This window comes from Apodemus sylvaticus, chromosome 15 (assembly GCF_947179515.1).
Source record: "Apodemus sylvaticus chromosome 15, mApoSyl1.1, whole genome shotgun sequence".
In the NCBI taxonomy this organism is placed as follows: Eukaryota; Metazoa; Chordata; class Mammalia; order Rodentia; family Muridae; genus Apodemus; species Apodemus sylvaticus.
The window spans coordinates 88,138,993-88,150,110 of NC_067486.1; the positions used below are offsets into that span (position 1 = coordinate 88,138,993).

The 11,118-nt window shown below is 37.0% G+C and overlaps 1 pseudogene; it reads left to right on the plus strand.

The window, feature by feature from the left end:
- The window catches only part of LOC127665604 (ubiquitin-conjugating enzyme E2 G1-like), a 106,388-nt pseudogene extending 98,997 nt beyond the window's left edge, over positions 1–7,391 (plus strand).
- The last annotated feature ends 3,727 nt before the right edge of the window (positions 7,392–11,118 follow it).

Sequence of the window (11,118 nt, forward strand, 5' to 3'; positions counted from 1 at the left end):
TGTATGTATGTATTCATTCAGAACAGATACTGTTTCTGTAGGCTAGCCTGGTCCTGAGCTCATTATGCAAATGAAGCTGTCCTTGAATTCCTGATTCTCCTCATTCTACCTCCCAGACACTGAAATTATAGGTGTAATACCCCATACCTGGCTTTAAATTTGAAGATATATTTTATTATCTGTAGAGAAATGGCATGAGGAGATTGCTCCCAGCTTGCTAGTTTCCAGGCAACCTAGGGTCTTTGTCATTCTCAGTCGACCAAGACAGAGGAGACACTTCCTCACGCAGAGAACCTGATGTTCTCCCAAGCAAGCTGCAAACCTGAGGAAGCGACCTTCCTGTTCCCCTTCCCATGAGAAAGTAACTTTGCTTATAGTTTAATAGACATCATGATGGGCAGCAATGCAGCAAGCAGCAGGCGTGGCAGCTGGAGTAGAATGCAGAGAGCTCACATCTGCAGGCACAAAGTGTAAAGCAGAGAAAGCAGACTGAATATGGCAACAGTCTTTAACCTCTCAAAGCTGACCTCTGGGGACTCACTTCCTCCAGCAAGGCCGCATCTGTTAATTCCTTCCAAGGAGCACCACCAGCTAAGTGTCCAAATATCTGAGTCTGTGGGGGACATTCTTATTCAGTTACATTAATGACTGTGACATACACATTAGCAGAATTCTCAAGTCATTTGCTTTTAAAAGTAGGTGTATAGATTCAGAGTTTCTTGGAAACAGTAATTTTCTAATAGGAATTTCTCTGACTCTTAAGTGATAAAGTCTTCAGGACTGGTAAATAAGCTACTTAAGGAGAATTTAAGAGAAACACATGGCAGTTCTGGGCTTGTAATGAATACACCATTGAACACCCTCACACCTGCCTGGAGCAAATTTGAAAGCAAAACCCTTCTGTTCGCAAAATTAGTAATTTATTCTCAGGGCCTTTTCCATATGCCCCTAAAACATTTAAATTTTCTTTTTTACTCCTATGACTTAGCTGACAACTTCTGTGTGTCTTTAGCCATATTTCATGTATAGAATATGTCATTAATACAAATTTCAGAAAGAGAAACCAAATCAAAGGTCATTTCAAAAACTAAAGAGTCATGTGTGTGGATAAAATATGTTTTAAGTGTTAAAGATTCTTCTAAATCTTACAAAAGCTAATTTGACTTTAATAGGGTATTTAATGCTTCATATAATAATGTTTGATATAAACATGCATAATTACCAAAAGCAGTGTAAATATTGTATTAATTTATGAAATGTAATGCAGTGATAGTCTAAGTTGTGGCTAGAAAAATTTGACTTTCTGCCTCTTTTGGTCTAATAATGAGCTTACTAGTTAGTCCCTAAGACTGAAGCTAGAGACCTGTCAGTGTTTGGTAATCCTGGTGTTGTATGGTACAGTTTAGTTCTGCCAGTGTTTTCTGTCCTCTGGCCCCCTCTTCCCTTATCTGCCCTCATGGCTCTGCTCTTGTCTGCCTCTACCCAGTCTGCAGGTCCTCACCCCTCTGCTATCTCCCAGTAAACCTCCTCACACCTGATCTCTTGCATGTAGTAATTTCTCAAGAGCACATCTTGGCATGGGTGTGCAGTAATACCCCCTTGCTGTATTATATTTCAGCCTCATGTATTACATATTTTATCCTGATAATCAGTCCCTTGTGCTGTGTTCTTTTAATGAACTTCTCACGGGGTGCAGTTTGTATGGCAGGTGTGTTATACTGTGTGTGTTTTCTTGAGTGGCTAGTATGACCTAGTTTAAGAGCCATTTTCTGTCAGATGATGAAGGATGTTAGCATTCTGTCCAAACTCCATCCCATCGTTACCTGGCAATAGCCAGGTAGGCCTGACCCACTATAAAAGAGCCTGGTTGCCCCCTCTTTGCTCTCTTGCCCTCTTGGTCTCTTGCTCCTCCCTTGCTCTTTTCCTGCTTCCCTTTTTCTCTTCTCTCATTGCCTTCCCCCCTCTCTCTCCACGTGCCATGGTTGGCCTCTACATCTCTACTCTACTTCTCTAGTGTCTCTTTCTCTGCCTCTACCACTCTCTTAACTCCCCTCCCCATGCCCTTAATAAACTCTATTCTATACTATACCATCATGTGGCTGGTCCTCAGGGGGAAGGGATGCCTTAGCATGGGCCTGCTGAGGCACCCCATTCTCCCATACCTCACCACATCACCATAGAACATATCCCCTCCTCTCTGTATCTTTCTACAAACACTCCAAAGGGAATATTTTAGTAGAGTGTTTAACTAAGTAGTGGTAACAAGTAAGTGACTGTTAATTTGATTTATTGATGTTTTATGCAAAGTGAATGTTAAGTGTTGTTATTCAGGAGGGCATGGATTCATTCTCTATAGACCTCACTCAGCCAGTTGAAAGGTTGAAATGTGTTTAAATATGAGGCTTAAACTGTAGGGAGGAAGTTCTCTGGACAGATTGTACTGATAAAGCATCCTGAAAATAATGCATTTGACAAAATTTACTTGGCATTAATCTTTTGTCTTCTGTTAATTGGACATTTGAATTTTCAAATTTCCCATTTCCCTTGATAAATATCAATGAAGAGTACATTATTATATAAAATTGACTTAATTTTTTCTACCCACCACGAGGCAGGGCTGTTGGAGGAAGCAATCTGAGAATGATGACTGGGAAAATGGGTGTGTTTAATGAATAAAGACAGTTACATGTCTAGATAATTATTTTCTTTTTAGTTTATGATATGGTTTCAGGTATGATGTGACTTTATACACCAACTCTGTGTTTTAAGTGTTCATAAACTGTAACCCTTCTGTCAAGAATTTTGTCCTGAGGAAGTAGATATTTTGCATAGAACAATTTAACGTATTTTAGTTTATCTCAGCATTGCTGGTAATACTGAGAATTAGGAACATTGCACAAGTATCTAGTATATAGTGTCATCTGTTTCTCTGGGCTATGACTCTTAATGTATGTGATTATTAGCACTCTTTAGTCCTTAGTGTAGGTCCTTGTTATAGAGACGAAAGCTAGAGCTACATTTTCATTAGTATAGTATTGTACTGTTGTCTCTGTGATGACTGAAACTAACTATTAGGGACAGGTTTGTTGAGTTAAAACTAAGTACTAATCAATCAAAATATTTGCTATGCTTAATGAGTGTAGATCATATTGTTTATAATTACAAGTTTTGCTGGTAAAGTGTTACTTCAGAGTCTATCCGAGTACAGGTTTTAGAGTTAGTCTCTAGAAAATGCAAAATTTTCTTCAATGTACCTTGGCAAATTTAATTTCTAGACTTCGGTCACATATACTCTGAGAAACAAAAAAATTGTTTAAAAATATCATTGCTTTTTATAATCACTAGTTAAGAAACTCCTTAATTCTCTGTAGCACCTTATTCATGTGGAAGGAAATGAATGAGAAAACAATTGCAGTAATTACTATTTATTTCTTAATATTTGGTCTTATTCTTTGGTATGTTTGTTTCCCTCTGGTGTTGGATTTAGAAAATTGTGGTTCTTTTATTATTAGTTTTTTATTAGTATTTATTATTGGCCTTTTTATTAGTCTTTACTAGTATTTATTATTGGTCTTTAATTAGTAGGGAGGGGCTGACCGCACAAAGATTCTTGGCTTTTGTGTTTTTGAGCCCTCTGGATCTTTTGTCTGGCCTATAGCCTTCAGCATGTGTGTTGATATTAGGCAGCCTGCAGTGTAAGCATTTGGGAGAGCTGGTTTGTCTGTCCTGTGCCCTGTTTAGAAGTGTGGTGGGGGGATATTGGAAATTCGAAAGCTGCAGGGGAAGTTTGGCTTGCGGCTGAAACGCCTAGATCAGTCTGCTGTGTCTGTGAAGAAAGCTTTGGAAAGATAGCTGTTGTTGTTCAATTGCTGATCTTCAGCTGTGAATGTTGCTTTTCAGGCAGCATTGATTTTGGGTCCTTGAATTTTTCTCAGGCTCAGGGAACCCCAACTATGCTGTGACATTGGCGCCACCTTGTGGCCCAGCTCAGGGCTGTGTTACCTCTGGTTGTTTAGGATATAGGGGGGCTGGATTTTCCTCTCAATTTAGTTCAGTTCTAAGCTGGATATAAGGTGCACGAATTTGTTGCTAAATTTTCCAACCCTTATAGCCCATATAAATGACACATAATCCAAATATTTTAATTATAAGTCATATGTCTTCATTGGCAAAATACTTATTTCCCAATCACTAAGATTTGTGCTTTCTCCCATCCATGTGGTCCATAGTGGCTTCCTCCTCTCCTCTTCCTTCTCTCTTTTTCTTCCTCTACCTGCTCCCCCTTTTGAACCTCCAATCCCACCTTTCCCCTCCACTACCCAATCATAGACTCTAACCTTTGATTGACCAATTAAAATAGAGAGAAGGTTCACATGGCATCACCTAAGTACATGATGGTCTGCTTGTGTGGTCTGACTCTTTAATACAAATCCAAATAGTGTTAGTTATTTAAATGTGTGTTTTACTATATTTCTTACACAGCTGTTTTCCAAATATGCCTTTGTCTAGTCTGCTGTAGCAGCATAGACATGTTTTGTTAACAGTGTATTTTCTTGCCAGTAATACATGCATATTTGTTTGTCAGATATGCTACTATTGATATCTAGAGTCATAATGGTTCAACACTAAAGCTAACTGTCAGAATTTTGTTTTGGTTTTGAGTCAGGGTTTTCTGTATAGCCCTGACTGTCCTGGAACTCACTTTGTAGACCAGGTTACCCTCGAACTCACAGAGATCTGCCTGCCCTCAGTCTCTGAGTGCTGTGGTTTAAGTCCTGCACCTGGCTTGATTTTTTTAAATACATCATTTTGTTGACTTCTGGGTGTTTGGTGATACCTAGTAAATTTGCACTTTAAATATATTTAAGTGGATCTTCACTTCCTGCTCAATCCTTTATCTTAACAGGCAAGCTTCCTCTGATTTGGAACAAAATAAAAACAGGCTGGTCTTCCCTTGTACCTGACACAGGTAGGTACTAAAATTGTTTTCTTCAAAACAGTTCTATTTGATGCTTTCATTCTGATGTTCTTACTGGTATTCTAATGATTCCAAACTTCTTAATATAAAAATCCTCTAGGAATGTTAGGTTATATAAGTTACAGTAACTATAACTGAAAACTTTGCTACTATGTTTCCCATTAAACTTAACTGTGGCTACCTCAAAATGTCAGGTCATTTCAGTGCTGTATGCACTGGGATTCCAAGCTTTCCTTCTTCATGGGGACTTTATAAACAGCTGAATTTATGAGCTGTATAAACGTGACATTTTATATTCCGTTCCTAATCTCCTGTGAGAATGATGCTGATTAGTAAGGGTAATTGAGATTTTCTAGAAGGCTGTTTCAATAATGCACTCTTAAAAATTAACATTGAAATAGAACTGTTGTAACTATGTGGTAAACTTAGGGAGATTGGTTTAACATCTATGTAGATTGTCTCATTTGTGTGTGTGGCTAACACTTGTCATCCCAATCCAACAGGAAGCTGTTTTGTGATAGTTGTTACTTAAACTAGATTCTAGTTCAGTTATTTTGACAAAGGTTTTGGTCTTTTGTTTTTGGGGGCAAAAAGTAAGGTTCAAGATTATATGATAGTAATCTTTATAACTGTGGAAAGGGAGGCATAAAGAGGGAGATGCTAATGGGGTTTTAGAAAGTTGCAGGGTCTTTCTATGTGAATGTTTGTTGCTCTTATGTTATTTGTTTGTATATCTAAATAGGCTTTTAGCCAGTAGTTTGGAATATTTCATAATAATGCCATCTGTTATTTGTTTCTTGGATTTTTTAAACCAAAGGTCACTTGATCTTGAAAGCTTTAGAATACTATTATGAGTTAGGTCAATGAATGGGAGTAAATTTTTAAATTTATATGTTGTAAGAAACCATGTGATAGGCATTTTATTTAAATCTTCTGTACCCCTTAAATATTTAACATTTTTTAGGTTGTTTACCTTCTGTTTCATAGTACTTTGAACAGTAGAATTGTGATTGTTGTTTGCCTTACATATTCAAGGCCCTGAGTTTGATACCTTGTTCTACAAAAGAAAGATCGTGATTAGTGAAATTTACATAGAGAATGGCAAGAGTTTGATTTAGTGTAGCCTGGATCTGAGTCCTTGCTCTGCCACTTTCTGCGACAGGAGCATGCATGGGTGTTTGCCTTTCTGGCCTATTTCCTCTCTGCAAGAGGAACGACAGGAATCAGTGATGCCCAGCATACATCTGCTTAAAAGCAGCAGGGAGAAAGGTTCAGTGCCTTGCACCTAGTGGGACTAGACAATCGCCTCACAGTTAGTACGTGAAGTGTCTCAGTTGTTCGGGAGTAAGTTTTTTATTTTGTTTTGTTTTGTTGTTTAAAGCTGATACGCAAGCATATTCTTTGAAATCAGAACTTCTTATAAGCTTAGAAAGTTCTTAGAGTTTAGATTCTTAGATTTAGGACCTGTACTATTATATTTTGGAACACCATGAGATGTATTTGTAATAAAATTATTATAAAGTAATATTATCCTAATAGTTGGATTATAATAATCCTTATAAACAATCTGTGGTTTTTCTAAGTCAGTAATTGTCCTTATGAGATAATATTAACTTTCAGCTCCATAAATGCAATAAACGTGCTGCAGAACTAGTAACATCTAATGGTGAAAGAAAAATTCCCTTTGTATGTAGATTTTTGTTTTTTTCTGTGGACTTTTTGAAATATGTCTAATTAGAAGAGTAGTATGATAGCCTAAAAAGTTGGAAATCAAGCAGACTGGAGTTAAATTGCAATTTGGGCATTCATCAGCTGTGGGACTTAAATTACTAGTCTATAAAAGGTGGGGGTAGTAGTAATGTTTTCCATAGTGCTGTGAGAATTAATCTATCCCCCTGTAAACCTCTTTGTTTTAATACTTATCAAGAACACTGGGAGGCATTAGCCATTGTTATTGTTGTTTCATTAAATAAAGTTTGTAGAGTTGTGCAGAATGGAGCTTATTAAAGCTAAGTATGTGAAACTACACATACCAAAATTGTTACAAATAATCAAATTTATCTTGTAAAATTAAATTTTAAAAGAAGACAATTAGAAAATAGAATAAGAAAGAATACCATGGTGTTGTTAGAAGTGATTTAAAATTCTATCAGATAACTAGAGAAACTGAAATTCATCTATTAAGGTGGTATACAGTCCATAGTATATTCTATATTATGTTATGATACCATTCTTCTTGAATGTGATTTCTAAACTAATCTGTTTTAAATGATAAGTATTAGTTTGGGTTTGAATGTTCTTTTTTCCTTTTAGGCAAATTGAGCTGGCCCAGACAGCAGAGCTCTGTAAGGCATGTTGATATTGATTGCTTCTTTGTCTCGGGGGCTATAAGAAATATAACAGATCTCAAAGGTCTGTATTCTTGTTTGTTTTAAGAAAGTTGATACATATCAATGTGTGTGTGTGTGTGTGTGTGTGTGTGTGTGTGTGAGTTGATAACAATGTATTCTTTGGAAATTATTTTGATTTTTCTTAGTCAAATCTATTCCTTTGTTCAAATTGGCTGGAGCCTATATTCACAAGTGTAGGAAAATTAGAAAACTACTGCTTGGTGTAAGCTGAAATATACAGAGAAGAGTATCTTAAATTGAGGACTGTATTATCTCAAATAGATGAGGATATTTTCTGGATATTTTTCATATCTTTTTATTGTTTGTTAAGGGAAAATTTCTATTATCCTGTGTCTTCAGACTTTCTGTTCTTCTGTTGAAGTAACTCTCCTCTATGAATGTAGGTAAACATACTAATCTTTGGATTTTGATAATTTTATACTCTAGAGGTGAGTCATCTGGGCAGTCTGCTTTTTTTTTTAAATGAAATTTTAGGTTTATGTGTGTACTACTTACTAGTATTGAAACATTTATTTAGGATTTTTCCTTAGTTCTTTCTTGACAAGATAGCTACAATAGTGTTTTCTTTTTAAAGTCAGTTTTTCTCTTATGTGAAAATCCTAGAAAATTCTAGATTCCCAACAAGGCTTTATTTTTGTCCTAGGTAGTTGTGACTTAGCTCTGAAAAGTATTATTTTGAATTTGAAAGAATTAGTTTTAGCCTTGGGACAACTTACCTTCTAGTAAATTGTTCTTTTTTTCTAGTTTATATGGAGAGGCAAGAAGACTTTCTGTGTTATGTGTTTCTTTGTTCTGAGTCTCCTGCCCTCTAAGCCTGTGGTGTTTTACTTGCACATCAGTTTTACAACATTATTGTTGTCTTGTAATTTTATACATAAAAGGAAATGATACATTAAAGTAATGTTCTTAACCAAAGCAAAATCTGGGGGGTCTGAAATTCACATTTGGTTATATGTTAAACATCAGATTTTCATTGCTGTGCATGAATCTCCAGTTTGTTTCTATTGCTATAAAATTAAAAAAAAAATAAAATGGGAGGATAAACGTATTTATATCCGAATTGTAAAAGTCTGTTTATAGTTTTTGTTTTGTTGTCTATTCCTACAATTTGAGCCTGGGATCTGAGTTGTCTGCTTTTCATTGTAAGAAATGAAAAGCCATGGAAAACTGACTCTGCTGATTTTAGATTGAGTCGGTTTACAGAAACATTGCTGGAGCCATGCGTGGTGCATGCTTTTAATCCTAGCAGGTGAACATCAGTGAGTTCCTGGCCAGCGTGGTCTACATAGAGAATTTCAGAAGACCCTGTCTTAAAAAACATTAGGTGATGTTATATGGTGATGCTTTTTAAGATTTAATGCATAAGTGATTAAAGAACAAATATTATATAATTAAAATTGCATGAAAAAATTCCATTACATGACCTTAACATCCTTTTGTACTTAGAGAAACAATTCAATTTTTTTTTCTCACAGGAAAAACAGTGGCTCTGTCAGCAACCATGGCACAGGAAAGTCACCTTTTCATCGTGGTGCTAACATCCAGCTGGAGTGGCAGTATTACCAAAATAAAATCCTGAAAGGAGAAGCAGGTACACATGAGTGTTTAAAAGCCATAGCAACCTCTGGATGGCTTCTGGATATTGCTGGACCTAGGTCCAAACTTCTACAAGTGACAACTTGAATCACAACAAAATCTAAATCTGAGCAGATGACCAGTGCATAGTTATGTTTTCTGGAATTGGATTATGGTGTTTTCCTGAAACCCAATCTACTGTGTCTAAATTTAGATTGGGATCATAAAGCATGGTGTGAATTGTTTTCGTATTAACTAAATAAGTTATTAGCCTTTTGGCTTATGTCACAGTGAAGACACTGAAGTTTGTGTTCTTCAGTATTTTTAAGAATTTAAAGGTAGACACGGTGGCACCTAATCCCAGCCTTTGGGAGATAGCACCAGGAGAACAGTATTTTCAAGGGAAGGCTACAGAGTAGGGAAACCCTGATTTAAGAAAGGACACAACCTCTTTTGGAACCAGAATCTAAATGCCTCATTTGAGTGAACTTGTTTTTTAGAAGAAATATTTTCATAGCTGTCTTAGAAAACTAGTCTCTTCACATTCATAAGACCTTTATGTGTTTTTATTACCTTGCATTACAATTTGAAACAAATTGGGAATCCTTTCTCATTGGTTTCCTTGTGGAATAAATTGTTAAAACCCCAAATCTTTAAAAAAAAATCATTCTTTTAGAGAAGCATTTACCAGAAGACTGATATATAGCACAGTAGAAAGGATCTAGAGTTGGGTTTTATCCAAGTTACTTTGGTTCCCTGTTTTGTCAGATATAAAACACTGGGATTATTTTATAAAAGACCCAGATGAGGCAAAACAGAGTCTGGGCATCTGGATTTCTTTTCTGGAATTAGTCTTTCTTGATTGTAATCATCTGCTTACACAGTGTATTGGGAAGCATAATTGTAGGCACACATTTATACTTTATATATATAATGAGTTTTTCAAGTTTTCTAAGGCTTTTATTAGCTGTTATCTGTTTTCAGAATATTTTGAGATTTAGTGATTTTTGTCAGTAGATCATGGGGTAACTTTCTTAACTTGTTTAGGCCTTGCTTCATTGTTTATGGTTAGTTTCTTAAGCATACCTTTGTACAAGGTGGCAGTGGGGTCTCCCTTTCGGGCTTCTCTAGCTACCAATACTGCTTCTCCTGCTCCTCCTTCAGAGGAACCATGTGGACTGTTTCCTGTGGCTGCCACTTCTGCTATCCACTGGTCTTGTACAAGCATGTTTAAGTTTAGCGGTGGTAGGGGAGTTGTAGGTGGAGCTGAGTGTCGTTTATCACTCCTACCCTACCATAGCCAAGAGCATCCTTTCAGAGGTGCAGGCAAGGGAGAAGGTGAGGGATAAAACCTATGTCTCTCTGGTCTCCAGCCCTCACACCTCGCTTGAGGTTTCTCTTTGTCCTGGAGGGATGGATAGCTAGTTCCTTCAAGCTGGGAATAACACAGTGTCTTGTGGGTAGAGGTACTAGTCTGCTCATGGAAGGACCTGGTCCTCGTGTTTCTTGTGCCCCAACCCATCTCTGTGTTTCATCCTGGGGCACTGGAGAATTGTGGGAACCTTAGCTTCCCAGGCTTGGTGTCCATCTAGATGGGATGTGCAGATCTCTGGCAGCAGGCACTTTCTCCACTCTCTATATTCCCTCAAAGCGTGATGACAATATGGTACATGTTGGATAGGGGAAAGGCAATGAGAGGCAATCAGTCTCCCCACCCCCACCCCTGCCTCCTTCTGTCTTGTATTTTGCTATGTTTTTCATTTATTTATTTAATTTTATTTTATTTTTTTTAAAACACTCATTTATTTATTATATGTAAGTACACTGTAGCTATCCTCAGATGCTCCAGAAGAGGGTGTCAGATCTCATTACAGATGGTTGTGAGCCATCATGTGGTTCCTGGGATTTGAACTCAGGACCTTCAGAAGAACAGTCAGTGCTCTTAACCTTTGAGACATCTCTCCAGCCCAGTATGTTACTATGTTGGCCAGATTTCTGCCCATCTGGATCATAATTTCCTCCACCCCAGGTCTACCAGATGTCAAATCTGGACTTTTTTTTTTTTTTATTTAAATGAGGTTTAAGTTGGCCATTTTCCTTAAATTTTCTTTTCCTAAGAGGATTGTCAGCTAGTTGCCTGGTTGTTGTGTATAT